General features: G+C 40.3%; 1 pseudogene; it reads right to left on the bottom strand.

Annotated features, from left to right (window-relative positions):
* Nucleotides 1-17,582: 17,582 nt before the first annotated feature.
* LOC126189277 (5S ribosomal RNA) lies at nt 17,583-17,701 on the bottom strand (annotated as a pseudogene).
* Nucleotides 17,702-18,020: the final 319 nt, after the last annotated feature.

The raw sequence follows: 18,020 nt of genomic DNA, 5'->3' as shown, positions 1-18,020 counted from the left end.
CTCTTCAAAAAACGACATTTTGACAACTGTTTCGCTGTACAAGTATTTATTAATGTTCTCTATCATTACCAACATTTCTCTCTCCTGGAAAAAATAGCGAATAGCATGAAAATAATACAAGGACCAGACATACGATCTACGAAGACTCTAAGGGGTTAATATTAATACAGAAAGGAGTCAGACAAATGGAGTCACACGCCGTGAACATCTGCTTGAGTACATTAAATCATGTAGATAATGGAAGAGGTGTAAGACTGAATTAAGGGGCTCCGGAACGCCCTATACTTGCAATGTTAAAGTAACGCTTATAAATGACATCTTTCCTCACAAAGTATTTGAGGTAGGAAGTTGAACTTTTTACAGATTATTTATTGGAATATGGGCTACAACTTAACACAATGATTTTACAAAATTTTAGTTCAGTTATTAAAGATGATTTTTTTTCAATTGTAATGAAAATTCACTACATTTTTTTTGCAATTTTTTCATATATTCAAAAATATACAGTTTTTTGGAAAAAGGCTGTGTTAAATTATGCAGAAGGTACTGTGTAACATTTACTGAAAGTTTGAAACAAATATGTTTGGAAGATCCTTAGAAAACATGTAATTAGTATGAGAAAATAAAAGTTTTGGGAATCGAGCGACAAAGATTGGATTAACTTTTTAGTGCATTCCAGGTCCATAGGATGGATTATCTTCATCCTCTGCAAACTCCTCCTCCAGCTTCCTCTTGTTCCTCCTCCTGTTTACTCTTGCTTGTATTTCTAGACTCTTTACAGCCCTGTCTGCAGCCCGAAGGCGTTCCTTGTCTAAAGCAAGCATCGCTCGCCTTTATTGTTTACAGTAATAACACATACCTTTGGCTTTCCAACATTTCTCCTTTTCTTAAAAGCCTTCAGAGGATTTCTAATAACTTTACTTTTACTCATTATTATACTTCAACAAAACAGAGACTCAAGAAACAGAATTAATTACGAATATTTTCGAGATAACGACAGAGTAAATAAACATGAAACAATCGACGATCACACCAGCGATATATATTGAACCATCACAGGTTAGCCACAACACATACTTTATCTCACATCACTAAAATGTACCTGATGAACACGGACGTTAATAATAACACCATTTGACAGCAGTTTAACAGCGCCACAGTGGTTCACGCCCATGTAGAACACATTTCAAAAAAAAATTTAAAAATAGTTGTAGTCTTCGGAATTGAATAAATTATATATCTATTAAAAGGTAGTAGTCTGCAGATTCAGAAAACGCAAAAAAGTAAAAATTGAACTTTTCATGATTTTGAGCCTTTCCGGAGCCCCTTAAAAAACTTTCTCTCAGCAACTCATTCTACTCCATTGAGGAGTACCTTCACAGAATCCTTCATCTTGCAAACTGTCAAAATGGCCGGGAGAGCGGTGTGCTGACCACGTGCCTCTCCATATCCGTATCCAGCGACGCCTGTGGGCAGAGGATGGCACAGCGGCCGGCCGGTACCGTTCGTTCTTCACAGCCTGTTCGGGCGGAGTTTAGTTTCACGGAAGCCTTAAAAATTAATGTTTTAGGTTATTTTATAGTTATCATTATTACTGTAAAAGAACTGTCTTTCGCTCCAATTTTAAATCATTTCAGTGTATCTCACTTAAATAAAATGTACACCATCGACTTCTTTCCACACCCAAAGGCCCTCTCCACAGCGACAATGGGATACGATTGATTTTGGGTAATGTGACGTAAAATACTACAACCGCCAACACACTTTGGGTATTTGTACAACCACTGTCGAAATCAGGGACTTATATTCATACAACATCACCACTTCGAGCAAGAAAAAGTTTTCTCTTGGGGAGTCATGACATTATCTTTGATTGCTGAAGAAGATTATCTTTTGCTGTTGTTCTTTGTTTGGAACCAAACTGGCTCTCTCAAGTCTGGACTTGATATGGAGACGTGGTAGGTTGCAGCTGCCATTCAGTATTTTCTTTTGGAATATGTGATTCATTATGGTCACTGCTCAAATATTCATCACAAGTATTAGCAATTAACTGGAGCAGTTCACCCATTTGAATAGATTTGTTTGACAGATGATTAAACTTTACCTCTTTTTGGTTTAAAGCTGGACAGATCTTTATGAGGACTTTAGTGTATTCCTTCATGCTATATTGTGTTATAGGCTGACTGAACAAAGGGAAAATCATCTGACCATTTATTTTTACCATTCACACATACAGTTAATACATTTTGTCCGTCCTGATTAGTTTCGTCAACAGAGATTTATATTATACTATGGCAAGAATTTCTGTAAACTATCTTAACATTTCTTCTCATACCTCATATTTCGGATATGACTCGATTACTGAATTTCCTACCATACAGAAAACTACTGAAGGAAAATGTTAATAAACATGTTTTTTCAGGAAGGAAAACTAAATTCATGACTAAAAGGAACTTTACAAATATTTCATGATTTACAAAGACCCAAAACCAAAGAGCGAAAGCTGGTACTGCAATGTTAATTTCAAGAAATCTCAAGAAAAGAATCCATGGGTATTTCTTCATTGACGAAAGCATCAAACTGGCGAGAAGGTACTTAACAGTGAGTGGATTATTATAAGCCCCAGAGGAAAAGAAAACAGAAACCTAAGACAATTCATCAGAAAATACGAAAATAATTGATTAAAATCGGTAAGTCACTTTATCATCAGGAGATCTTAATTCTAAAGGAATATTGATAACTTTGAAAGAACCAGTGATCAACAATGACTGACGAAGCTAAACAGATTTTTGCTCTTTCAATTAACTAAAAATTACAGTCAACGTTTGCTCAACGTTTGCTATAACAAATGGATAAACGAGAATTCTTAGAAAGGTAAAAGCATTATAACCATTCATTCACAGTCGTCGTGAATGGAAAGTGCTAATATTTAGTCAGAGACAATGAAGTAGAAGAAGTGAAGTAGGTTCAGATTATTATTTGCCACTATAGAAAAATAACAATGATGAAACGTTGAGTAAGAATCGGAATTACATTTTCAAGAAAAGCCTGTCTGAAGATAAAAGCATCAAAAAACTCTATGACAACACAGTCTCACAATAGGTCTTAGCAACTAACTGATGGTAAAGAGCTAGAATCGCACAAAATCAGAAATATTATGCTGGAAGTAGCTGAAGAAGCTGTGATAGGAAGATTCATGGTGAACATAAAAAACATTAAAACCCAGAGCATCAATGTATTAATAGCTCCAATTAGAAAGAAAGAGGCCTAGAGATGATACGTTCTAAACAATGCATTAACTTTTATGAGTCATTTGTATTTAGGTAAATAACGTGAAAACATTAGTATAAAAAGTCCACCATAACAGCTGGCATATACAGGGTGTTACAAAAAGGTACGGCCAAACTTTCAGGAAACATTCCTCACACACAAATAAAGAAAAGATGTTATGTGGACATGTGTCCAGAAACGCTTAATTTCCATGTTAGATCTCATTTTAGTTTCGTCAGTATGTACTGTACTTCCTCGATTCACCGCCAGTTGGCCCAATTGAAGGAAGGTAATGTTGACTTCGGTGCTTGTGTTCACATGCGACTCATTGTTATACAGTACTAGCATCAAGCACATCAGTACGTAGCATCAACAGGTTAATGTTCATCACGAACGTGGTTTTGCAGTCAGTGCAATGTTTACAAATGCGGAGTTGGCAGATGCCCATTTGATGTATGGATTAGCGCGGGGCAATAGCCGTGGCGCGGTACGTTTGTATCGAGACAGATTTCCAGAACGAAGGTGTCCCGACAGGAAGACGTTCGAAGCAATTGATCGGCGTCTTAGGGAGCACGAAACATTCCAGCCTATGACTGGGGAATTCCTAGAACGACGAGGGCACCTGCAATGGACGAGGCAATTCTTCGTGCAGTTGACGATAACTCTAATGTCAGCGTCAGAGAAGTTGCTGAGGTACAACGTAACGTATACCACGTCACTGTATGGAGAGTGCTACGGGAGAACCAGTTGTTTCCGTACCATGTACAGCATGTGCAGGCACTATCAGCAGCTGATTGGCCTACACGGGTACACTCGTGCGAATGGTTCATCCAACATTGTGTCAATCCTCATTTCAGTGCAAATGTTCTCTTTACGGATGAGGCTTCATTCCAACGTGATCAAATTGTAAATTTTCACAATTAACATGTGTGGGCTGACGAGAATCCGCATGCAATTGTGCAATCACGTCATCAACACAGATTTTCTGTGAACGTTTGGGCAGGCATTGTTGGTGATGTCTTGATTGGGCCCCATGTTCTTCCACCTACGCTCAATGGAGCACGTTATCATGATTTCATACGGGATACTCTACCTGTGCTGTTAGAACATGTGCCTTTACAAGTACGACACAACATGTGGTTCATGCACGATGGAGCTCCTGCACATTTCAGTCGAAGTGTTCCTATGCTTCTCAACAACAGATTCGGTGACCGATGGATTGGTAGAGGCGGACCAGTTCCATGGCCTCCACGCTCTCCTGACCTCAACCCTCTTGACTTTCATTTATGGGGGCATTTGAAAGCTCTTGTCTACGCAACCCCGGTACCAAATGTAGAGACTCTTCGTGCTCGTACTGTGGACGGCTGTGATACAATACGCCATTCTCCAGGGCTGCATCAGCGCATCAGGGATTCCATGCGACTGAGGGTGGATGCATGTATCCTCGCTAACGGAGGACATTTTGAACATTTCCTGTAACAAAGTGTTTGAAGTCACGCTGGTACGTTCTGTTGCTGTGTGTTTCCATTCCATGATTAATGTGATTTGAAGAGAAGTAATAAAATGAGCTCTAACATGGAAAGTAAGCGTTTCCGGACACATGTCCACATAACGTATTTTCTTTCTTTGTGTGTAAGGAATGTTTCCTGAAAGTTTGGCCGTACCTTTTTGTAACACCCTGTATTCGTTGTACACCTACAACAGGATCTTCATAGTAGGCAATGGTTGCCTATAGTGGCATTATACTCAAATAACCAAGAGTAAGGGTGTGTATCATTCAGCATTATAACAGAACCACATAAGCATTGTATCTACAAAAACTATTTCTCTGGTGAAGATAAAATATATAAAGAAGATGGAAGTGAAGATATCAACTGTGATAAGGATACTATAGAAATGTAAGAAATAGATACAGCACTGAGAGATATGAGGAATATAACGGATCCTGGTACAGACAATATTGTCTGAGAATTATGTGTACTCTGAGGACACCAGCTGCATTTCTGATTACGTACCTTCTTTATGTTGGATAAAACCTGAGATCTCCATATGTGATTTTGATGTACTGTTGTGTCTACAGGGTGAATCAGAACTTCACTGACAAACTTTCAGAGGAGGTAGTCTGGATGAAAACAAGAAAAAAGTGTAATAAACATGGGCTCTCAAATGCATACGTTAAGAGATATGAGCTCTTGTTCACCTTTCTTACTACGAAAACCACCTCTTCTACTGCCAACGTTTTGGTTTCCGTATTTTGGGTGAAGGCAGTATCGATCTAAACAAAAAAAGAGCAGTAAACACGAGCTTTAAAATGCATACCTTAAGAGCTACGTGCCCTTGTTCGGTAGAAGAGATGTGTTTCGCAATAATAGAGATGAACAAGTGGTCGTAGCGCTTACGGTATGCGCTTTATATCCCATGCTCATTGGACATTTTCTCCTTGTTCTAGGTGGTAGCCTTAAAATCGGCCGCGGTCCGTTAGTATACGTCGGACCCGCGTGTCGCCACTATCAGTGATTGCAGACCGAGCGCCGCCACACGGCAGGTCTAGAGACACTTCCTAGCACTCGCCCCAGTTGTACACCGACTTTGCTAGCGATGGTTCACTGACAAATTACGCTCTCATTTGCCGAGACGATAGTTAGCATAGCCTTCAGCTACGTCATTTGCTAAGACCTAGCAAGGCGCCATTACCAGTTACTATTGATGCTGTAAAACATGTACCGTCCAGAGCGATGTTCACCAATTATGGATTAAAGTTAAGTATTCCAGCAGCTACGTACGTTTTTTGCTAGTCTCATTTCCTTGTCCTGTTCCAGACCTCACGCCAGCCTGCGTGAGCTTAAACGCGTGCCTTTCGGCTTCCTCATAGTGGGTTGGCTGTCTTGCCAGTCCACAACACTACCAACTCTGAAAGTTTGTTTCTGAAGTTCTGGTTCAGTGATCCCTTACAGTTCGCTGCGCTGTTGCCATCTTTCAACTGTGAAGCGCTAATGGCTGCATACGGAAACGGTAGCCATCTACAACACTGAGACGTTGCTATCGAGACATTTACAAAATCGTGTTACGTTACTGGTCGAGGTAGGCCTCCGAATCTACCGCGCCCAGCCCACTGCAACTGTCAATGACCGAATTATGCCATCACAACTACAGGAGCAGAGACGATTTGGAATCATTTCGAGCTGAGATTACAAAGTGTGAGGACCGATGTGACGAGTCGGAGGGTGTAGTGGATCTCAGTCTGGCGGATCATTCTCTGTCAGCGGTTTCATCCGGGCCCCCATATACGACGAACATGTGTTCAGACATGGACGGTGAGATCCTGCCTGCACCTTTGCAATCGCATGGACGACTAGCGGACGGAGCTACGGCTTCGCACACTCGACGCCAGCGTAGTCTTATCCATTCGGCAGACGGAATTCGGCAGATGTCTACATTGTTGTACATCGCTGCTCACCGCATGGGCACTGGTGAACAAAACGCATGACTGCACCGTGATACGGACGGGACTGCTGTCTGGAACGAACCGAATCCTGTCGATGAACAATCACTAGCTCCTGTTACAGCTTCAGCTACCGAAAGTTTTGCAACGACTCCTGCAAGCGTCTCCACACCTGACGTAAATCGAAACACTGTTGCCACTACTATGCCAGAGGTGAACATGGTCTTCCTTATGGAACATGCGCCTGAGAGTGATTCAGCAGAGGATCAGATGGATATGTCCAGGCCTCTTGAAAGCACTTCGCTGTTGCAGTTGAGGACGAGTCCGCACCTCAGTCTGCCACTGCATCATCTGCTAGTGCACCCAGGTTGCAGACCATGAGTAAGGCATCATGGAAAGGAATCTCTATCATCTGGGCAACAAAGCCATGACGACGTATTTGCCACCCAAAACCACAGGCCACTGCCAAGACAGCAGAGGTTGCAGACTATGAGTAAGGCATCAAGGAAAGGAATCTCTATCATCTGGGCAACAAAGCCATGACGACGTATTTGCCACCCAAAACCACAGGCCACTGCCAAGACAGCAGAGGTTGCAGACTATGAGTAAGGCATCAAGGAAAGGAATCTCTATCATCTGGGCAACAAAGCCATGACGACGTATTTGCCACCCAAAACCACAGGCCACTGCCAAGACAGCAGACGTTGCAGACTATGAGTAAGGCATCAAGGAAAGGAATCTCTATCATCTGGGCAACAAAGCTATGACGACGTATTTGCCACCCAAAACCACAGGCCACTGCCAAGACAGCAGAGGTTGCAGACTATGAGTAAGGCATCAAGGAAAGGAATCTCTATCATCTGGGCAACAAAGCCATGACGACGTATTTGCCACCCAAAACCACAGGCCACTGCCAAGACAGCAGACGTTGCAGACTATGAGTAAGGCATCAAGGAAAGGAATCTCTATCATCTGGGCAACAAAGCCATGACGACGTATTTGCCACCCAAAACCACAGGCCACTGCCAAGACAGCAGACGTTGCAGACTATGAGTAAGGCATCAAGGAAAGGAATCTCTATCATCTGGGCAACAAAGCCATGACGACGTATTTGCCACCCAAAACCACAGGCCACTGCCAAGACAGCAGAGGTTGCAGACTATGAGTAAGGCATCAAGGAAAGGAATCTCTATCATCTGGGCAACAAAGCCATGACGACGTATTTGCCACCCAAAACCACAGGCCACTGCCAAGACAGCAGAGGTTGCAGACTATGAGTAAGGCATCAAGGAAAGGAATCTCTATCATCTGGGCAACAAAGCCATGACGACGTATTTGCCACCCAAAACCACAGGCCACTGCCAAGACAGCAGAGGTTGCAGACTATGAATAAGGCATCAAGGAAAGGAATCTCTATCATCTGGGCAACAAAGCCATGACGACGTATTTGCCACCCAAAACCACAGGCCACTGCCAAGACAGCAGAGGTTGCAGACTATGAGTAAGGCATCAAGGAAAGGAATCTCTATCATCTGGGCAACAAAGCCATGACGACGTATTTGCCACCCAAAACCACAGGCCACTGCCAAGACAGCAGACGTTGCAGACTATGAGTAAGGCATCAAGGAAAGGAATCTCTATCATCTGGGCAACAAAGCCATGACGACGTATTTGCCACCCAAAACCACAGGCCACTGCCAAGACAGCAGAGGTTGCAGACTATGAGTAAGGCATCAAGGAAAGGAATCTCTATCATCTGGGCAACAAAGCCATGACGACGTATTTGCCACCAAAACCTCAGGCCACTGCCAAGACAGCAGTGCTTGAACTAGTTCTGTCACTGCAGACAGCCGACTGCTTCGACGAAGCAAAACTACAAGTGAAGAAGACTACTCCTAAACTGCCCATCCATAGTGCCCTTTGTAAGTCACACTATGCACGGACGATGACTACAGCAAAGTCATGAACCTGACTGGCAGCTGTACCTATTCGTTGGAGCCATTCAGGCTAATGAAGGCAGTCTTTCAGCGTTTCCCACTCAAGATGCCACCAGACCACCTCAAAGAATAACTGGAGGAATTCGGCTTTGCTGTGAGCTCTGTCTAACACATAAAATCACCAAATACACATAGGGAGATGCCTCAAAGAACGTTCAAATGTGTGTGAAATCTTATGGGACTTAACTGCTAAGGTCACCAGTCCCTAAGCTTACACACTGTTTAACCTAAATTATCCTAAGGACAAACACACACACCCATGCCCGAGAGAGGACTCGAACCTCAGCCAGGACCAGCCGCACAGTCCATGACTGCAGCGCTTCAGACCGCTCAGCTAATCCCGCGCGGCGGAGATGCCTCTCTTCCCCATTGTCACTGTGGACAACATAGATAATCATAAGATTTTTCAACTGAAGTCGGTAGCCCACATCTGGGTCATAGTGGAAGTACTACACTGGTGTCATGTGGGGCAGGCTCTTGCCTGTTCCGTTTAGCAGAAAGCATCAGCAACTCAACCTGAACCAGCCTAGCAAACAACAGACTGGGGCCAACCAGGTATGTGTCAGTGCACTGGGGCATGTGATGCAGATGTGCAAAGAGTGCTGCCAATTCCGCAGGAAGTCCAGGTTGATACTCATAGCAGCAGACGTAGGATAGAACGCCCTAACCCAGCCCACTGCCCCACAAAACAAAGTGTGCTGTGCAGTATCCAACCAGTACCAGCCGCAGAGGGGCTCCCAGCGCCAATTCCAACTCGCATGATCAAGGGACTACTGGTGGCAAGAAAGCAGTCTCTGCCTGCTCATATGGTCCTGCAACTCTCAGAGAACATAATCTCTGCTGTCTCGGCCGCCATCCAGGACATCACCCCAGCACAACATCAACCCCACCATTGATGATGCTCCTATTCATGGCTTCATCGATTGTGCCTGGAATGCCGACAGTCTCCACACTCACAACGGTGAGTTTCGTTAATTACTCCAAGATGTGTGTTTATATCTATCTCATCTGCAAAACTCATCTCAGGGATGTGTATCATCATGAAAGAAACCAACTACTGCTGCTACTCCACTGACAGTTTGACAGCAGACAGTGGTATGGCAGTCTATGTAAGAGGTCACTTCGGCACTATCAGGTGCATCTGCCAGAGATGACTACTGTGGAGGCAACGGTTGTTGTAGTCCACACATTGGCCGCCCAGATGGTCCCTAGTAGGTGGCAGACTTTGGCCAACTGCTATTGATGCAAAAGAAGCTTTTATTGCAGGCGGTTTAAATTTCAATCAATCAGAGTGTAATTCAAAGGTTACCAAAACTAGTTATGGGTGCTTTTTAAATGTCAGTCATTCTGTGGTGGCCCTTGGGCCGCAAACGCGATCGTCTACTGTCTCTGAGGCCAACCAGACGGCCTGGATGCCGCTAGCCCCTAAGGCGTCAGCTAGTTCTCTCTCACATATACGCATCGTGCTGTATCGTATGACCACTGTGTGGTGGTATGTGACATGGACGTCGACAACCAAGCACAGCTCAGAAGATGCAGTCACTTCATGGATACGAGCACTAACTGTTACCACTAGCATGCACTTATGTCCGATAATGTACTACTTGACATAACACGATGTATTGAATCCTTAAGTTTTTTATCTGAAGATGGCAATCTGCTGACAGAATAAAATGTGATCTAGACACACAGTTATAGAATAAGTGATCACGGTTGTTGACCTCTATAAAGACTTCCTGTCTTCTGTTACCAAATAAGATCCGAAAGAGGTATTTGGTTATAATTGGTCAGTTTTTTAAACCCCCCTCCTCTAAGTCTAAATATGTGAATGGCTATGAAAGTATATTAAATTAATTGTTTTATTTTGCCAAGGAAGTACCACAACACAAACTGATAACATTGTTAATTATGGAAAAATATTATTTGGAAATTACTTCAGTTCCAGCTGGGACAAGATTCAAAGAGCAAAGAAGTTTGCATATTAAATTGTATACCAAAAGCAGGAGCTGTGATACAAAGAATGACAACTATGTGAAAGTTACCAATTATGAGGCTGACGATTTGATGATGATAATGCACTACAGCAAATAACTGAAGGGATGTCGAGTCAAACATTTCTATCAACTCTGTAAATGTCATATAAAGTGATGCACGTAATGTATCTTAATGTAACAGAATTGCAGTAATGGGGTCAACAATATAGTAGACAGGACGAAATATTGTAATAAATAATGAAAAAGCAGCCTTGTGAAAAAAGGGCCGTAATTTTGTCTACTAATAGAGCATCTTGTATATTTCTTCAACTAGCCAGAAAGCGCGACTAAACGTTTGTACATTGAAGAGTAATTAATTTATTATTATCAATAAGACTTAACTACATGTTTAAAGGCAATGAATATGGTTACTCATCTTACGTATTAACATTCAATATGCAGTTCACCATGCAGAGCCCTCTGATTAGAAATACTTTTGAAACAATGTGTGCTGCAGAAAGGATGAATGGAATGCCACATGGTAGTTCTGTGCCAACATTCTCCCAAGTTTATTTTGATTTGTATATTCTAACTGTTCGAATAACGTTGGACTGAGAATGACTGGCGATGTAGTAGTAATGAAGTGAAGAGCATTGCCCTTTGAACGTAAAAACTTGACTTGTTGCCAAAATCCAGCAGTAGTGACGATGCATTTACATGTTAAAAAGCGTCAGCAACGTGAACCCGTAGGATATTGTTAATGAAGAGAGGTACCAAAGGGACACTTAAATTTAAATAATTTTTATTTTTAAAATTACTGTACAATAAAAATAATTTTAGTTATTTAATTATCATAATATTATTTGAATTTTATGACATGTAAAATGTATCATTATCTATGTCTAATATAGTATAAAATTCTTAGTTGCGTTCATTAATGTGGCATTATTATGCTCAATCTCAGAAGTGAGTGAGGCATGCCAAGAAACCATCCCTTTCTCAGAAGCAGAGTCATGTGTCTGCCTTCAGAAAGCATCACAGTGGTAATTATTTACTGAAGACCAATTCAAAGCCACACCCTAATTATTCTAATCTATTTTCACTTGTAAGCAATTACCCTGGTCATAAACAAACAACTCTGCTTCAATCTGAGGTCATAAGCAGCCCAAGTATTATAAGGCAGTACAAGGTTACACAAAGTCACAAAATTAGCTAATTGCTTAATATCATTTTAGTTGGAAGGCTCTTGGTTCGAACCCCATCATATTCAGTCTTCTTAAATTTCATCTGATTTAAGTGAAATTTCGCATTGAGAATATTTAGATACACTTCAGTGCAACCATCTATTTGACATCCAGCCAATTACTCTAACAGATATATAGCTGTGAACCTCTGGATTTCATCCAGATACCTAATTTCTTAAATTTCAACCGATTTTAGGAAATTTTCGCAATATGTAAATACATCTAAGTACAACCCCCACCATCACATCCACCCAACTACCATACATCTTTTTCGCTGGAGGGCTGTGAGTTCAGCAGCTGTCATGTGGAATTTCCTTAAATTTCAACCGAATTAAGTGAAATTCTTCATTGCAAATACTTACATACACCTAGCCACAGTCCCCACTTTAAAATCCAGCCAACTATCTTAGCAGCCTAGTAACTATATAGTTTAGAGTTGAACCACCAGGATGTGTAATTTTCTAAAATTTCGAGAGTCGTAGCGTAACTGGACCATTACAACACATCTGTGTCAGTATCATCAGGGTCCACTCCTGTAGCCTGTGTTTTGAAATACACCCCTACTTCCCTTCTCTTCTCCCAACTACCCACTCTTCACACTGCTGTGATCCTGTGGCCTTCCACCACCACTGCCACAATGCCTCCCCTGTAGAAGGAATCTAAAGAACTATATAATCATACACAGAATTATACCAACAGAAATTTTTATTGGGTAATGGGAAGAATAAATGCTGCACAAAAACGATTTAAACTGTATTATCTCGATTATTTTCGATTTAAGTAAAATTTCGGAATATCTTCTTACACCAGGACATCACCAAAGACGCTGACACCTCTCTTGCACAGCCTTACCATAAATAAACATAGACATTATGGGCTATGGGGTTCATTTACTTCGCTATCCACCACTGCTAACGCTGTAAGCTGATAAGAAAGCGATACGTTTTTAAAAACATTTATTTTTTTCATGAAAATTTGTCTACATATAACGTCCATGGTACTCATCCAGTACAGGGGAAAAAATTATCCCCAATTCTTCGATACATCATTGGAATCTACTTCAGATCACGAGCCACCTGCTTCCACAGCAGAATGCATCCAGCATGATAGGTAAACTCCCACGCTATTGCTTTGTGAACTTTCTTACAATTTTCTAGAAACTGCACTTTCTTACTATACAAAGAAAAATGCAGAGTCATGGTTTAAGGTTTCTTATACATGCCAAGATGCTAGCACTTCCTGTGGCAGATGATTGATACTATGTATACACGCACCCAGTGTGTGTCCTGTGTATATGGAGAAGACACATTGTGGCTCAGATGATCAGGCGAATTAAAACCGTCGCAAATACATAGTCTTTACCACACAAGTAGCAAAATAACTTCATAAACATACACTAGTGCTAATCTCATATACTTCACGATATGATAGATTACCATTTAGCACATAAACACAAGTTACATTGTAAGTGGAAGATGATATTGCATATCACAGTTACTCTATATGATTTCTGTAACCATCTAAACACAATTATAAACAATCACAGTCCCACATACTTTATGTTATGATGTATGACTGTTTAGCACATAGAGAGACCCTAACGGTAAAGTGTTATTCTACACAACCAATGCAGCATATACTTTGTGGTGCAACAATTTTTTAACCAACTACAACAGACAACACACACATGCATTCCTATCATGAAGCGACAATATTGACCCATTGGAAGGAAAGCTGTTTGTGTAGACTGCTGTCACAATGAAAAAATAAAGTATTAAACTGCATACAAATTCACAATCCCATGTGATTACCTATCACAGATACATAAATCTATATGTTTGAAGTATATACACAAAGGTGCAGAAGGAGTAGCATCTGCATAGTTTTTCACTTTATTCAAAAACACCATCGCATAAGAATGCACTCCATACAGGCTGAATGGCAGCACCCCCAAAGTCTTATGGAGGCCAGGAATTGAAAGCAATAAACACAGCTATCCAAACTCTGTCATCAAAGATAGGGGCCTGTGCAGAGCTGTTAACTTGACAAGAATGGGCACCGCAGACTCAAGGATAATCAGGTCTCAGATATATGCTCTACAGATGAAACACTGTACCACTATAAGGAGCTAAACATAGCATTGGTGGATGGGTAAGACTGTTGAATGTCTGTGAAGCGTCACCTCTATGCACAGGTACTAAACTGCAGTACCCAGATTATGTGTTATGTGGTGTTGTACCATACCTCAGATTATTGGGCATGGAACCAATGGTGGGGCTCGAGGGAGCAGACTCATCCCATAATTTTAATTCTGTGTTAGTTCAAAGTCTCAGTATGTCCTGTTTTAAAGTGTCTCATGCCTTTCAACTTGTTGGGATGAAAACAAGTCCAACACACGAACACTTTGGTTTGTAACTATCACAAAATAACCAAAACTAGCCTACACCTTGGGAAGAAGAATTTAAGGGTGCTTACACCCACTAAAGAACTGTTTTGTGACAGTATTATGGTATTTAAAATCTGTGATCAAGTGGACTGTCAAGAAGTCAAAATGATAAAGGAGGATTATCAGTTAAATAAACAACTTCGTCTTGGACTCTTTTAACATTGCAATATAGAAGTGTGACAGTTTTGCTATACCTTGAATTGTATGTAGCAATTTGTGATGTTTAGGATGTATGAGAATGTGTCATCCTGATAATGCAGACATGTAAATGAAACCTGATTGTAATGTGTAGATTGATCTCAATTGACAGATGTATTTTCATACAGTCTTGCTGTAAGTTTTAGTACAGTGTGGGGTAGTTAGTTACCATTTCACTGTAATATGGCGCACTTTGTTATAATTTCATTGTAACTTGGAGCAATTTGTTATAATTTTTGTTACAGCTTTGAGAAATTTGTTACAGCCTTTTCTGTAGCATGGAGTAATATGTTACAATTTTTTATAGCGTAGGACAATTTTTTATAATTTCACTGTAACATGGAGCAATTTGTTATAATTTTACTGCAACTTGAGATAATTCATTACAATTATTGCTGTCACATGGGGTAATTTGTCATAATTTTACTGTAACCAGAGCAATTTGTACAATTCTTCTGTGTCATGTGAGAATTTGTTCCAATTTCATTTGACAGTTATCTCTAACCAGACGTAAAATGATGAAGTATGCTGTAATTTGTAATATTATGTTACAATTTGTTATCATGTAACCCCTAGTCATTGTCATGAGCAGTTTCTCATTATGCAGTTTTCATTGTGAAGGCAACATGCGAAATTAGAAAAAGATGACAAACAAGTGAGAAATCCTAAAGCAATTCTCTCAAAAAAACGAAAAATGATTGTGTCATGGGTCTAATCTAGTTGTGCATAGTGTTTGATACAAAACATCCAGCAAGGTTGTGTCACAGGAGACAATTTGAAAGCAGATGGACTGGGCTGAGGATACTAAAGTCAAAGATAACAACTTATTTATCAAAGCATTATGTGGTGGTATTGTAAGATGAGAAGGAGAGGATGATTCTGATGAGGTTGATTGATGTCACTGAGACGCACAAAAAAGCCAAGAGAGAAATAAAATGCCCAAACAATAAGAAATACAAAATCATTATTACATCAGCATTAGCTGGTTGACACAGCAGCAGCGCCAGTGTTGACATTCAGGATAAGAAAATGAATAATCCGTCTACACAATATAAAAAATACAATGATCCAAAGAATACTGCAGATTGCATAAGACTCTTGACTGCATTGGCAAGTGTTAAGACTACAGCACTTATGAACTGCATCATTTCAGAAATTTCAGTACTTTGAGAAGGTTGTATTATAAAATAATGGTGCGGACACCTTTCCAGAAGTAGTATACACAACTGTCCATCCATGTTCAAGTGATATGCTGGAAGGGTGTATATATGCAAGATTCATCATTGCAGCAGTAACATTCATCGTTCTTCCATTTCACTGCATTATTGCATATCATGGACATGATAAGATGCAATGATTTTAACTATATATATATATATATATATATATATATATATATATATATATATGTATATGTATGTGTGTGTGTGTGTGTGTGTGTGTGTGTGTGTGTGTGTGTGTGTGTGTGTCATGTATGATGGATAGGACTAAAATTACCTAAAAATCGTCTATTCCAAAACCTATGTACTCCTTTAATATATGTATATATAAGTTGTGGAGTACTATGTGTGTACAGATATCATCTGAAGCTTCCACATACTCTCTTGAGAGTCAGTAAAAGTGCACAAGACATCTCTAGCAGCAATGAACATAAACCTAGTCATCATCTAGGGAAATACAGGATGGAATTAAACATACAGCAGCTTGTAACGAAATTTCATTATAATGCATTTGTTTGTTTTAACCATAAAAATCGGATATCCATATTTATTGTTTAACTTTTATTTCTCTTTCTGTTATTTTCCACATCACTTCCATTCCTCAACATATAGCAAAAGGTGTTTACTTAGATCTGTGAGTCACATAGGATGCGTAGGACTAAAATTGCCTAAAAATCTTCTCTTCCAAAACCTATTTACTCCTTTTATATATGTAATGACTGCTTTCTGCTGATATAAATAGCCTGTGTAAATTGTCCTGGTATAAACACATACTTTGAACATTTTTACAGCGATTGTGGATGTGAAAGGAGATGTTTTGCTGTTAAACATTTTAAGCAAAGGCTTGTAAGTCGTTTGTCAACAGCATTTAAATTATGTGATGTATGTTCCTTTATGCAGTATGTGATGTTTGAAATGATAGATATAAATTTCTGACATGTGCAAGAGCATAATGCAACTGTAAATAATATAGCTTAATGAGTGCTGGATATATTTCATTATAACGTCTGTATGTAGGAAGTTTATTTTTTTTTTATTTTTTGCTCTTTCCCTAATGTTGGCTTTGTGTAATGTGTTTGGCTACTGAGTAGAAGATATCTATCATAGGTAATGTATGTAAGTTTCATGTGCACCAAATGTGTCACTGACTTTCATTATGGTGCATGAGTGATCTGTAGAGTTCTATTGTTGTGCAAGCAAGCGACTTCGCCATAAAGCAAATTCCGCTAGAATATGGGAAAGAGTTTGTGAAAAGTTTGGACGGTTTCGTTACTAAACGAATTAATGCTTTCTGCAGTTTCTGTTCCACTTTTCGGTTGATAATGTTCTCTAGACTCATTATGTCTACTGAACACCTTGCTAACATAGATTTCTCACAGTCTTCTTTTACACAGTCCTATGTCTATAACTAAATTTACTTATTCTTCTGATACATTTAACAGTCGAAGTCTCCCCATGACCCATGTATGCTGCTGTAACTCTAGATACTGTATCTCTATATGAGTCAAGTAAATTTCGGGTAATTGTTTCCTATTTACTGTCGATTTTCCCATATTTGAACAGTGTTAAATCCTATACTATGGCTTATTAAAGCAGTCCGTCTTCAGGTCACGAATGGCCTACCGGGACCATCCGACCGCCTTGTCATCCTCGGTGGAGGATGCGGATAGGAGGTGCTTGGGGTCAGCACACCGCTCTCCCGGTCGTAAGATGGTATTCTTGACCGAAGCCGCTACTATTCGGTCGAGTAGCTCCTCAAATGGCATCACGAGGCTGAGTGCACCCTGTAAAATGGCAACAGCACATGGCGGCCTGGATGGTCACCCACCCAAGTGCCGACCACGCCCAACAGCGCTTAACTTCGGTGATCTCACAGGAACCGGTGTATCCACTGTGGGATAGGCTGTTGCCCCCATGGCTTATTAACATCATTATAAAGATAACAGACGCATTGGCAGATATAGATACTCACATAAAAAAGTATGTGCATGTATCTAACTGGTAATGAGAAACTATTGTCCAGATAAGAGGTATTGTTCAAACTGTTTATTATTTTAGCCAGACTATCTCATTGCTTATTGAAAAAGCGAAAATAACTATGCCACAATCACTATTCTCTTATAATTCTGTTGTCATAATAGTTTACTGCTATCAGGATGTGACATTTGTATAGGTGTTCACAGGCAGTGTGTCTGTTGTGTTTTTATGATGCTTAGAGGAATGTTGCTCG

Source organism: Schistocerca cancellata, chromosome 5, assembly GCF_023864275.1.
Source record: "Schistocerca cancellata isolate TAMUIC-IGC-003103 chromosome 5, iqSchCanc2.1, whole genome shotgun sequence".
Classification (NCBI taxonomy): Eukaryota; Metazoa; Arthropoda; class Insecta; order Orthoptera; family Acrididae; genus Schistocerca; species Schistocerca cancellata.
Note: the sequence above shows the minus strand (reverse complement) of the source record. Positions and strands in the feature narration are given on the sequence as shown.